This window comes from Ictidomys tridecemlineatus, chromosome 5 (genome assembly GCF_052094955.1).
Source record: "Ictidomys tridecemlineatus isolate mIctTri1 chromosome 5, mIctTri1.hap1, whole genome shotgun sequence".
Classification (NCBI taxonomy): Eukaryota; Metazoa; Chordata; class Mammalia; order Rodentia; family Sciuridae; genus Ictidomys; species Ictidomys tridecemlineatus.
Genome location: NC_135481.1, coordinates 67,341,191 through 67,355,216, shown reverse-complemented (window position 1 = coordinate 67,355,216; position 14,026 = coordinate 67,341,191). Strand labels below are relative to the sequence as shown.

Here is a 14,026-nt window from a genome sequence, read left to right as displayed (position 1 = left end):
AACAATAGGTGTAATTAGTTGGGGATGCAAAATCAAACACCAAGATGTTCTATCCTCAAGATGTTTTCCATGACATAAAATCAACAAAAGTGAAAGATTAGAAACTTTGGAATGAAAATTTTGACTTTGAAGGTTGTCAAAGGGATCACACACACAAGGTTTGAACTTCAGTATCATCTCAGTAATGTGATGGTGGTTTTCCTTGTCAGTGAGGGAATTTGTCTGAAAAAGTCCTAATTAATGAGTCTTCCTCTGGAATCCGGGTTGAGATGCTAAGAGGGCTCTCCATGCTGGCACAAAGCAATTTGTACACATTTGAGAAATGATTCTGTAAAGAAAAGCTTCAAGAACATCATTACATTTGGAGTGCACCTGCTGGGGAGGCAATTTGGGGACATTATTAGATGATACCTCGGCAGCCGATAAGGTTGGAATGTGTAATTGTTGTATTTATATTCTTACACTCTGCCGAGGTTCTGCATTGTAAAATGCTGTCATTTTCCATATGGTTTTTTTTTTTCCCTGCTATTTAGGCTGAGGTTCATTTGTTTATTCTGGTGTCATAACAACTTTAGGAAGGCAATGGTGAAGCACAGGGTCAAGATGCCCCCCAGAGGATAAACAGAAGATGCACCCATACCACTGCAAAACTCTTACAAAAAAGATAAAAGATTACTTTTTTATCCTCACAGTTTGGGATAAAGCAGGTTTGTTTGTTTTCCCACAATAAATAATTAGAAATATTATACCATAAATTCAAGCAAAAAGAATATACCCAATTATTTTTTGTCTTAAAATGAATGTGCTTAAAGCAGGAGCAATTTCTGACCCGATTAGGAGCGCCATCCCCAAGCATTCCTGGAGCTTGTGACACACTCCCACCCTGGGAGTCATTCAAAGGCCTTACATTTTATGACTACAGGAAGAGCTTGCACATTTGAGGACAGCCCTCTACCTTCAGTCCACAGCAGCAACATCTGAGACTGCCAATTCTATGCCCACTTAATCTGAGGTCAGCAGCTCTCTGCTTCTATGCTTTGCTTGGGGCACAGGAGTCTTCGTGAGTGCCTGGGAATCCTGGAGCTGGGTCAGCTTCCCTGATGCTCTGTGGGACCCTTTTCCCTGAGGTCACCTCCACAGGTGGAGCTAAGGGCAGTGATCCCTGGCGCTCTCAGATCCATCTTCCTTTCCTCCCTCCCCTGACCCTTGACTAGCATATTCCCCCTCAAAGAGCTCAGGCTTCCAGGGGAGGAAAAGCCAGAGAGACAAATGGTTCATTTTTTTCTACCAAACATCAATAATTCTCCTCTATGGTAAGTGAGCAGAAGAGCCCAGCTACTTGGAAGGAGAGGGGGAAAAAACAACAACAACAACACAATCAATATCTCAATAAATCATTCTGCTACAATGAAACAACCTCATTCAACTTCAGGAGAACTAGAAATAGATAAGCTTCAGTTCCAGATTGGGGAAATCTCTCTGAGACTTCTTTCCTTTAGTCAGTGCAAAGTAGGAAGCATGAGAGCAGAACCTGTCGTCTTGTGAGACTAGAGTTGGAATTAACAAAAAGGCACAGGAAAGTGTAGAAGTCAGTGCAAACCAGAGCAGGCCTGGAGCTTCCTATTTCACAGCAAGGCAAAGTGTTCACGTTTGTTAAGATCACTATGCACACCGGTCATGAGGTGACACAAAGTACAGGTCTACTTTGCCTCTGGAGTGGTATCCTGACTTGATTACTGGTAGCAGGGGTGCTAGGAAATAGCCATTTATGGTGTCACACTAGAGATTAAAACCTTTGAGAAGGATGTGATAGAATAAGAACCAACACCTCTAAACTCAGATTAGGAGGTACGATTCTCAGGTACAGCACAGAAAAAAAAATTAATGCTCACTTTAATGGGAAAATTGTGGATATGTGACCTAGGATCCCATTTAGAGTAATGCCCATTCACTTCTGAAAGTTATTTTGGGGTAGAAACATAAAATAATACAAAAAAATAAGATAATTAAAAACTGCCTGAAGCAAGATGAGAGGGTTGATCATTATCCAGTCTATCCACCACCCATTCAGCAACAGCCTCCAGGGAAATTTTGTCTTGGCTGATATGGAAGCCTCAAGGCCAAGGTTCTATCTTTAAAATAGAGGTATAAATAAGGTGCCATAAAGACATTTGAGCAATCTTCCTAGACAAATTATCACAGTGGTTGGCCCTCTTAGTTGGGGCTGAGTTGACATTGGCTGAATGAATGGATGATTGTGTGAATGAATAAGTAAGTGGGTGACTGCAAAGGCCATTTGAATGAAAGGAGCTCCAGAGATTCTTTTCACCAAGAGCAGAGCACCGTGAGACAAGGATGGAAATGAAAACAGGGCGAGAAAACTCAGCATCCTGCATGCATGTAAGGAACTGGACAGGGTTCAGTTGGTAAAACTGGGAAACTTCTGATGGATTTTTAGCAGTAAGATAACTTGGTGTGTGCTTTTAAGTCTGATTTCTGCATTTAGAATAAAATAAAGTATATAAACAGAGATATGAAAAATTGTGATCTATACATGTAATAAGAATTGTAATGCGTTCCACTGTTGTTTTGTATTTAAAAAATAATAAAATCAATAAAAAATTGTAATGCAAAAAAGTACATGTATAAAGACATGAATTGGCATGAACATACTTTATATACAAAGATATGAAAAGTTGTGCTCTATATGTGTAATAAGAATTGTAATTCATTCCAATGTCCTGTATTTAAAAAAATAAATCAATTTTAAAAAAAAAGAATAGAATAAACTGGCATATAAAAGACAAGTAGGATGCTACAACAATAGTGCAGGAGAAAGATGATGGTGGCGTGGGCAAGAGTAGGGCTAGTAAGGGAAATGACAGGTTGATGGATGCAAGATGTTTGAATGCTAAGTTTTGTTGTTTTAAGTTCAAGATACGTGTAGGGCATTTCTAAAGGGAGATATGTCAAGAAGGCAGTTGGATACAAGTCCTGAGCCCAAAAGAAATATCTAACTAGAGATAAAAAGCTTGGAATCATCAGCATAGATATGGTACTTAAATCACAGAAATAATTAGATCAGCAAAGAAGAGAGCATGACCTTGAAGAGGGTCCAGGAACTGGCCCTGGGGAACTCCAAGATGAAAGAGTCAGCTAGAGCCCAGAGACTTGGAAAGAAGAAAATCAGGTGAGGATGGTATTGACACAAAGTGGGAAAATGTTACAAAGAAGGAACAAATAACTAGGCAGAGGTCCAGTAAGAAAAAAGGTAGAGAATGTTCCAAGGGATTCATCAAGAGTAAGTTATTTTGATTATGACAAGCAATTCTAACAGAAACCAGATTGGAACAGTAATGACCAACCGTGGGAAAATAGAGATTACATTGTAGACAGCTCTTTCAATAAAAGTATATTTGCACCTTCATTTTTTCCATAAATTCTATTTGATTCTAGGAAACATACAAAAAAAAACATTTTACATGTGCCACAAAATTAACAAATTGAGAGGATTTTAGCCATTGAAAAGAATAAAACAGATACAGATACAGATATATTTTGGCATGCAGATAAACAAGGTATATAGTTAAATGTGAAAGAAGTTGAGAAATAAAACAAAGAAAATTGACAATTAATATATATGTTGAAAAAGAGCATTGAAAACCAACATTATATATTCTTAGGAAAAAATACGTAATAAGAAGTTATGAAGGAATACATAGCAAATTGATAATAGCAATTAACTATAAGCATGGGATTATGAAGTGTTTTCATTTCCTGCATTGTATTTGTATACAAATTTTACACAGGTATAAATTATTTTCACAATTAAGAAAAATAAGTTGATTTTATTTTTTAATGAGTACAACCATACAAAACATTGTACCAAAAAGAAGTGCTCTTAAGTCAATCATGACAGGAGCTCACAAATGTCACAAATTGGTCAAAGCGTGGCCTAAAAGTCTTAAGCATTCAAATAGCTCTGCAGAGGGAAAGACCCTCCATCTTTGCCAGAGAATTAGGGCTTATTATAAAACATCCAGTAAGGAAAATCTTTCAAAATTCAATCATAAAGTCCTATCTTCCCACTAAAGAAATATTCTTTGGTACAAAGTATACTATGACTTTGAGAAGAACCACAGATGGAAGGTTATCTTCAAACCGAAGTTTAAAGTATCTTCCTTCTAAATTTGCTTTTATGGTGATCATTTGATTAATTTGCTTTCTTAGTTCTGATAAGTTACTAACAAGCAATCAGGGGAATGCAATGTTTTCAAAGTAGGGTCATACAACTTGGGGTAGTTCTACAATAAACTAATAAATTAAAGATCTGAGGCCATGGTATGCCGAAGTCAATATTAGACATGTTTATACATCCAGTGTGTGTATCTAGCTAACCGAACAATGCAGCACAGGAAAATTTTCTTTCCTAACCTCCAGGGCCACAGCTGGCTTCCAAGGAGGAAATTTCATTATTTGGTGGTTTGTGTTAAACTACAGATTCTGCTTTGCTTGTAAACTTGTCATTCTGTGTCTGGGTTCTATATTTGTGACTGAAATACAAGGGCAGTGAATCTATACACTGAGAACCCAGAATGGAAAGAGGCTTCCTTTTGTCTGTTCTGACTCCCAATCCAATCAGTGCCAGGACCTGTGAGCTGAGGTGAGGGAACACCAAATGAAGAGAAAGATGATCTATTAGCTCTGTGCCCCTTGCAGTCGTGTGTTTTCAGCCAGGTCACCCTTTGATTCATATCTATTCCTGGACACAAATTTTTTTCTGTTCCAGAACACTTTGTGTCTTTTACCTTTGCAATTCAAAATAGAAGGGGTTATTTCTTTGTTTTATCAATTTACAAAATGTCTCTAATTTGCTGCTTTCATTTCCACCTTTCTTTTGCCTGCCAAACAGCTGTGCACTTCACATTTTTCTATAATTCAAACATCTATTCTAGCATTTTTATTTTTTTCCTAGTCCTCTTGAAAACAAACAACAAAATCTCTTATGAGTCATTCATTCAATTGTTCACATACAAAGCTATTATGACTCAGTCTGGGAGAAATATGAAATATGATTTGATTAATAATTAGAGTCAACTTAGAGCCCAAAAGGTTCAACTGTTTAATTCTACAAATGAGGAAAAAATGAAGGAAGCCTAGTAATATATGGCAACCTAGTAGGGTATACTAACAGTGGCTCAAACCCAGGACTTCAACCTGAGGATGTATTTGAGAGTTTATTTATATGCATATGTCAGTAATAACAGGGCCAAAGGGAGCATCACATTGGTTTTACATTATAATCTTTTAGGACTATTTGTCTTTCCCCAATATAAATGTTCTGAAGAGTAGGGGCTATGGTATGTTCCTTTTACTCTTAGCAGCACATCTTGCACGTAGCAGGGCTGAATAAATACTTGCCACCCTCATTGTGTCTTCCACCTTTGTACTTGACCTTATGTTAACAAGATGGCTGCTGAGGAATTAGTATCACTTACAATGTCATACAGAGAAGAACTGATTCTAGATCAAGTGTGTTCCTCTGGACCAATTACTGTTAAAAGATGTGGAGTCATCATGTCTGATTTTATGAAGTCACCAACAACATCTATGTAACACGATATACATTAACCTGGAAGTTTGTTTATATGACAGACACGTAAATAAAAAACCTGAAATATTTTGTGAAACAAAACTTTTTCTTCTGTTGTCAATTTCTTCCTTAATATTGTCAGATTGCTTTTAGAATTTTGTAAAAAAAAAAAAAAAATCCCCCTAGGGAGGATAGGAAGGGCAGCAGAATAGAATAGACAATATGATTGATGTATGTACATTCCATGTATGTATTATATGTCAAAATTCATTCTGCTGTCATGTATGACTAAAAAATAAATAAATAAAAATTTTTTTAAAAATCAGATGAACATTAATACTCACATACATAGACCAGTTTAAACAAAAGACTTTGACCTCTAAGAGCAGCTGGAGACAGGCTCTCCATTGAGAACTGACAACAAGTTTACTTTTCTAATATATAGTAAGAGTAAACTTAAGGTTGCTGAGATAAGTGGGGACACATACTATTTGTGGAAAATGGAAAAAAAATAGCACAGTTAGGGAAAGGTCTTGGTCATCCTTCTGAATTTTTTCTTTCTTTTTTTTTTTTTTTTAGTTGTAGATGGACACAATATCTTTATTTTATTTGTTTATTTTTATGTGGTGCTGAGGATCAAATCCAGGGCCTCACATGTGCAAGACAAGTGCTCTTTCACTGATCCACAACCCCAGCCCTCCTTCTGACCTTTCTATAGGCTCTTTAGAAGCCAGCTTCCAAAGGAGAGGGTGACACCCTGGAAGATGCCAGATTTACTCATTCTCAGTGTGCTGTGATATAATGAGAAGAGCAGGAACCTCAACACCCCTGGAGCAGGTCAAATCAGCCATCCACACCTGCTGGGACACATTCACGGAAGGTGAACAAGCAGAGGAAAAGTGACTAAAACAATGAAACTTTACAGTATTGGCAATATGGATTTTCAGTGTGGGAGGTTATAATGTTCATTTATTTTATAAAGCTTTCTTATAGGTTGTGGCCAGGAAACTTGTTAATGTGAATATGATGCCCACCACCCAGTAAATACAGCATAAGAGAAATTTTCTGGGGTTTAATGGATGGAACTTACCCAACGTGAGCATTCCCAAAAGACACATGCCATGGGGTTCAGAACAGCTCCATCCATTTGCCATTCTCCTTAGTGTCCTTCGGCAGGTGCAGGGTACTGAGTATGAAATCTAATGGACTAGTTTATTCTGTAATAAACAAATATTTTCATTTTGTTATCTATAGGTAAGAAAATTTTATAATGTATATAAAGAGTAATATATAATAAACATCAAAATACATAATCATCATAAGTGGCAAGTAAACTTTTTTAAACATTCCATTGGCCTGATAATCAAAGAAGTACAAACTAAAACAATACAGAGTATTTTTCATTTACTATATTAGAAACATATATAACAATATTAAGTGTCACAGAAAGAGATATGAAAATAAAACAAATGTTCCGGTGCTAGTGGCCATGTAAATTAAAACCATCTTTTTTGGAGAGAGATTTGGTATAAAAACAAAATGATCAGCAAACTCATTGCAGAAATCTAATTCAAGATAATTCAAAGTGCAAAAATATTTGTATATCCAAAGAAGTTTGTTGATATTAGCCTAAACATAAAGGAATCATTAAACTAAATCAAAAAATACAACATCAAAAACTACTGTGCCACTCTTGTAAACTATAGTTATGAAGGCTATGCTGAATAAGACAAAATATAATTTAACACTTTAGTTTTCAGATGTGGAAAACTATCCTTATTTTGTCCATAATTTAGTTATCCCACTGAGCCTCATTGGTTAAAAATAACTTTTTCGATTCTGTGCAGTTTGAAAATTGGTCCAATTCAATAATTTAATAATAATAACAATCCCTGCAGACTGCAGTTAGGTACTTGCATATCCTCTTGGCAGTCTGCCTCCCTTTGTAAGGAGATATACAGGCACATGGCAGCCTAGGGTAGAGCTGAGGTTGCCTAGGCTCAGCCAGAGTTTAATTAGCCTAACTTAGCACTAATGGTTGGCATCCCTGATCTCTGGAGTGAGCCACTAGACATTCAAGATGAGTTTTGCAGCTCTTACAATAGATGGTCTTGTCCCTCCTATTTGGACACATTAGGACTCTGTGGGTAACTCCTCCCTATCTTTCAAGCTTCCACAGCAGAACTCTGAGCCGGAGCCGGAGCCAGGTCCCCATCCAGTGCACTGGCCCAGCATCCATCCCTGCCTCTGCCTTAAGTAGGACTGCAGCAAAATAAACGGGGGGGGGGGGGGGGGTGTGACAAACAACTTGTGTACATTGATACAGCAGGAGTGGGAGCCGTTTATTGTAGGACAACAGAGGTGTTTATACATTCCACACAGCTCATCTTAATTGGCATAAACTAGATACATCAGTCAACCAATAAGGAATCTCCACACTTAATGGCTCGCTGGCGTTACTTCACAAACCACTCCCTCTAGCATTTTGCCTGGTGCCATCCTGACTTGTTTACAGACTCTAACACAAGCCCACTGACTGGTTTTAGCATCTGTACTGCATAGGAAGTACTCAAAAAAAAAAATGAATCTCAGCACCCTGTTCTGTGCCTGACCACCTTGCACTACTATTTTTCTGGCTGTGGCTAAGGAGTATGTAACAATCTTTCTGCTCAGAACTGTCCCCAATGGTTTCCTCATACTTCTGAGTTAAAACTAGAAAAAGAGAACTTAGAACTCATCTGTTACTGCTTTGTTCTCCCCCTCTCTCCCTTTCTCTTTCACTCCTCCTCAACCTTCTTTCAGTCCCACAAGCCTCTAGGCCCAGATGGTGGAGCTCTTCCTTTATTTCCCTTAAGACATAGTATCTCCCCTACACAATCAGAGAACACCAGGGACTAAATCAGATTCAGCTGTTAATATGTGAGGATTAAGAAGAGGTTAGAGAACTGAGTAAATCTTCTCTCAAGCCTCACTTGAAATTCTTGGTTTAATCCTATTTTGAATGTCAAAATAAATATGACTTTGTCTTTCAGTTAGAATCCTTTAACAATTAATTAATATAGAGAACCCAACTCAAATGTGCTTCAACAGAAATGAGCCCAGAGGTTTCCAAGTTAGTTAAATTAGTGTCTCATCAATATGATTTTAGGTTCCTTTCATAACTTGGTTCTCCCATGCACTAGTGCAGAGAAGCAAAAGAACCATCTCTTTCTTTCTTTTCTCAAGAGCAAAGAGAAATCTTCCACCCTATCTTCCATTCTATTGAGCAGACCAAACATTGACCCTTATATCACAGATAAGATCATTCTCCCCTGAATTTTCCTCCAAGAGGAAAATACCTGGAAGAAATCAGAATACTGTTAGCAAAGAAGACCAGTGAAATAGGTATAGAGTAGGGAGTTGACAAGTATCTGGCTTTCAGGTTTGGGGCTTGGTTTTATTCTGTAACAACCTCACATTTTCATGTGCCTGAAAAAGTTAGATACAAAAGTTGGATCACCATTAAAGGAAAAATGGACATTAAACATTTTAAAATTATAGTCCTTGCTGTACGTTCAAAATAGAATATTGAATGACAAGTCAGTTGAAAAATGTGCATTGACTATGACTAAAATCATGTTTAAAATGCACTTTAATACAAATAATAATAATAACAATAGTAATTGTGAAGTTTTTTATAATATGAATAAGTTTTTTATGTAATTTTTAATTACAAAAATTCCAAGTTCCATTCTATTTTACAAGTTCTTTTAAATTTCTCATAATCATTACCCTCCAACATTCTTTATTTTAACATCCTATTAAAGGAAATAACCTGTTCACCTTACATATAAGCACAAATATTATCTGTGAACAAGATAATTAAATAAAATATCCCTCTGTCATAAGTGCATGCTTGCTCTATCAAAATGCCTTTAAATGCTCTCCCTCATTAAATCTGAAGAGGATATTTCCCCTAGCCACTGTAAAATTCTAATGGGCTTTATAATTGTTTCCTATTTTTCAAGGCACTTTCTAATTTGTACATTAGTGACACGGAAACACTTAAGTTACTATTTCTGAGATAACACTCACCCTTAAATCACCTTTAAAGGGACTTCTTAATTCTATTCTCTTTATATCTTCTAATTTCTCCAAGCCTAAGAGTGAGCCTGGCCTCCAGAGTAGTTAATATTTTGTTTGAAATATGCAGAGGTTTCTACCATTGTGCCAACTGCCATTTGGGCAGAAGTTGATTCTGAATACATGTTTGCCTGTCCTGCACCCATCTATCTCCCTACCACCCAACCTGTTGCTTGCTGTTATCTTTGTCCCAATCTTCTATCCCCGCTCTATAACTTATTGCCATAGAAAATAGTGAACCAAGCAATGACTAATACACATTCCATCTTGTTTAAGTCCATTTGGTCTCTTTAACAAAATTCCATAGATCAGGTAGCTTTAAAACAACAGATATTTATGTCTCACAGTTCTAGAGAATGGGAAATCCAAGATCAAGGTGTCAGTGGCTTTGGTGCCTGGTTCATGAGCAAAGACTTCTAGAGGCATCTTCACATGGTAGAAAACAGAAGGCAGCTCTCTGGGTCCTCAAATCCCAATCCTGAGTATGCAACCCTCATAATATCTCCAAAGCTTCTCTCCTGATACCATCACGTAGGTGACTAGTTTCAACATATAGATATTGGAGAAACACAAACATTCAAGCCATACCAGTTCTTCTCTTCCTCTCTACAATTCTGGGATAGAAGAGGTTTGAAGAGGTAGAAGCAAAATCTTTCTAACATAGCTTTGCTAATTTCTTCATTAAAAGACATCTTCATCATAAACTGAAACATCTTTTCAATGCTGGTTTTTCTTTTCAATTAACCTTGTAGCCTAAGGCTGATTTTTTGAAATAGCTTTTTTGATTTACTTCTTCCTCACCAGACTATGTTATTTGCAAAACTATATATTTATTGCTTCCCATTTCTCTTGCCCTGCCGCCTTTTTCTTTCTTTTTCTTCACTTAGAAATTACCACTATGAGTTTCTCCTCTAAAATCCTTAAATTCTTAATGGGGTGCTATCCATATAAAAGTTGTTTTGGTTTTTAAGTAGTCATAGCTCTTACCATTAATACCTCAAAGCAGTAAAAGTATCTTTAAAATTTTTTTTTTTACTTCTTAGTCAAAAATTATATATTTCATGTAAACTGTTTTCAAAGAACTAAAAGCCTACTTCCCTTAAAAAGGAATAAAAATATGCACAATTCCTCACGAATATGATCTTTACTAAGAAAATGAGAAAAGAAACATTCTTTTAATCATACCATGTTTGTGTACAGATAAGAAATTATGTTCACCTCTACAGATAAGAAATTTCCCTGTGGTTCATAAATATTGTATGGACATATTAATTTGATAAATGTTATAAAATGTCAGTCAAAACATTGTGAAAAATAATTTTTGTTGCTTTAGAACACCAGAATTAGGAGTGGCCTGTGACCAAGCAAAATATAAGAAAGAGTTTCCAGGATGAGAGTGTCGATATAACAAAATTAAAAGTAAATAGCATTGGTTCTAAGAGCAAATAACAACCAGAGCCTGCAAAGTTCTTGGGAACTTCCATCTGTGGAATGGAATACTGAGGAGAAATAAAACTCCTGCAATGGGTATCAGTTGGACCAAAGGTGTTAGATTCTTTGCAAAACTGATCCCACTGATTCTCCTCCATCTCCATTACCCTCTGATAGTCCCCATCCCACACTGACTCAGTTCCACACTTTGACTTGCTTTGTCCATTGAGATATGATACAAGCAGAAACACAAAAAGCACCTGCCTTATTTCCTACTTTTAAGAATTCTCAATCATCACAGTGTAAGAAACTCAGGCCATCTTGAAAATGGTAGGAGTCACTCAGCCGAGTCATTTCTGGCACCCCATTGACCTCAAGGCAACTGTCAGGCACAGAAGTGAGGCTACCCCACACTTTCAGCCCAGACTAGCCAACTCAAATTAGAAATTGTGAAAATAATGCTTGTTGCTTTAGACCATCAGAATTAGGGGTAGGCTATGACCAAGCAAAATCTAAGAAAGAAAGAGGTTCCAGGATGAGAGTGCTGATATAAAAAAATTAAAAGTAAACAGCATTGGTTCTAAGACCAAATAACAACCAGAGCCTGCAAAAGCAACAAAGAAAACGTCAACCAACTCTGAAAAATGGCAAGCAAACAATTAGCAGATGCTGGGGAAGCAATAAGGAACCTGCTCTAGCAGTCTGGAAAAATGACACCCCATGTTAGGAATAAGAAATAACTGACAGAGGTGCCCTGGGGTGCAGAGTTAGCATCTCCCACTGGTGAAGAAGCAGAAGAGAGGAGTTGTGGGTTCTTTCCCTACCAGGACCATGAGCTGGTAATCCAGGCATCTCAGTCTGGCAAATTTTAAAAGATGTATGGGAATGCAAGCTAGAGGCTTCTGGGGCTCTGACAGTTCCCTAGAGTGCTGTGCTGCCTGGAACAAACCATTCTGTGGCCATTTTTGCCTGAGCTGAGGTCACCAGGGCAAGAGCATCTGGAGAAGTGGGAGGAGTGGCCGGGATGTGGACTATGTGGAGACCAGGCAAGCCTAGCAGCATGTGTTCCTGACTCTAGAATATTTAAAATGATGAAAAGTGGCCTTATGTTTGTAAAAATCAGTTAGCCCGCTTTTATGGTTTAGATGTGAGATATCCCCAAAAGCTCATGTGTGAAACAATGCCAAGAAGGTTTAGAAGTGAAATGATTGGATCATAAGAGCTTTACCCCAATCAGTGAATTGATTCCTTGATGGGATTAACTGAGTGGTAGCTGAAGGCAGGTAGGATGTGGCTGGAAAAGGTGGGCACTGGGGGCATGCCTTTAGGGTACATATTTTGTACCTGGTGAATGGAAGCGCTCTCTGCTCCTCTCTCTGCTTTCTGATTATCATGTAAACTGCTTCCCTCCACCACACTCTTCCATTATTATGCTCAGCCTCACCTGGAGCCTGAGGAATGAAGCCTGTTGTCCATGAACTGAGACCTCTGAAACCATGAGCCCCAAATAAACTTTTCCTCCTCTGAAATTTTTCCTGTCAGGTCTTTTGGTCACAACAGAGGAAAAGCTGGCTAAAACACCCATGTTCAGGGAAAGGAGCAATTTACTTGTTCAATTAAGCTGTTTCAAATCAAAGTTCCCAAGGAAAACACCATTCTTGGCTAACCAGTCACTGAGTTCAATCTAGAGGTCATCTCCATTCTGCCACTCCATGGACCTCTGTTTCTGCTCCTCCTGTATCTCCTAAAGGCCAAAAAAGAGGAGGAGGTTCAGTCCTAGATCAAGCAACTTGTTGCTAAAACTTCCTGAACTTGATACATTATTTCCCCATGTGACAGAGAAGGAGGAAATAGACACAAGAAATATTAAAAGTACAACAAAGAGAAGACATTAAAGTGGCTATAAGAAGTCTAATCATACTATGGCAGCACTGAAAAAGAATGTAAATGTTGATACCCAGGTGCAGTCAGCTGCATTTCTCTGATGTCCAGGTTTCTAGTAACAAGGAGGAGGATTCTATTCATTATTCCCATGGTCTGATATCTGATTATACCCCTAAAGAATTAAATAATGACTTATCTAAATATTTAAAGCTTCCAGAACCTTCAGCTTCATCACCAAACCCTCCATCAAAGAAAGCAAAGTTATCAGATGAGCCAGTAGAAGCAAAAGATTCACTAAGTTAAACACTGAAGATTTGAAGACCCAAAATAAAGCCAGCAAAATATCACAGCCCACAAGGCTCTTTCTCAAATTGACCAGAGTGGAATGAAAAGTACTGATATCTTTTTGGTGCAAAAGAATTTGGAAAATGGAAAGATTTAAAGGTGAAAATAAAGTCTAATAACAAAGAACAAAAAGACAATTGACAAAACTATTACCTCTGGCAAACTTGAAAGATAGAATACAATATAATGAAATCATGGGCCTTGGCAAGATGATTTCCAGGTAGAGTGTTGAAAGTGTCAGTTGGCTTATTTTAGCTGATTATGATAAGGTTGGGGAAGAGAGAGGTGAGCTAATGGAAGAGCTTTTCTGTTTGCAAGTAGAATTTAGGGGGTACTTAGAGGAGTCAGAACTTGCTAGATTAGATAATAAAATTCTCATTTTCACACTTCTAAGCCAGTAAAAAATACTCAAAGGAAGAAACAGCCTCAGTATAAAGATCAAATCAAGGTAACCTCCAAGCCAACTTAATATTTTGAAAGATTTAAGGCAGTGACTAATAGGCCCTCTCAACTATACCAAACGTTTTCACTAAGATTATTATTCTAGCCAGGTGTAGTGGTGCATACATATAATCCCAGCTCTTCAGGAGGCTGAAGCAGGAAGACCACAGTTCTAGGCCAACACCAGCAACTTAGAAAGACCTTGCCTCA

The 14,026-nt window shown here is 37.5% G+C and overlaps 1 pseudogene; it reads left to right on the top strand.

Moving 5' to 3' along the window:
* The first annotated feature begins 3,098 nt into the window (after nt 1-3,098).
* LOC101960115 (ribonuclease H2 subunit B pseudogene) lies at nt 3,099-13,472 on the top strand (annotated as a pseudogene).
* Nucleotides 13,473-14,026: the final 554 nt, after the last annotated feature.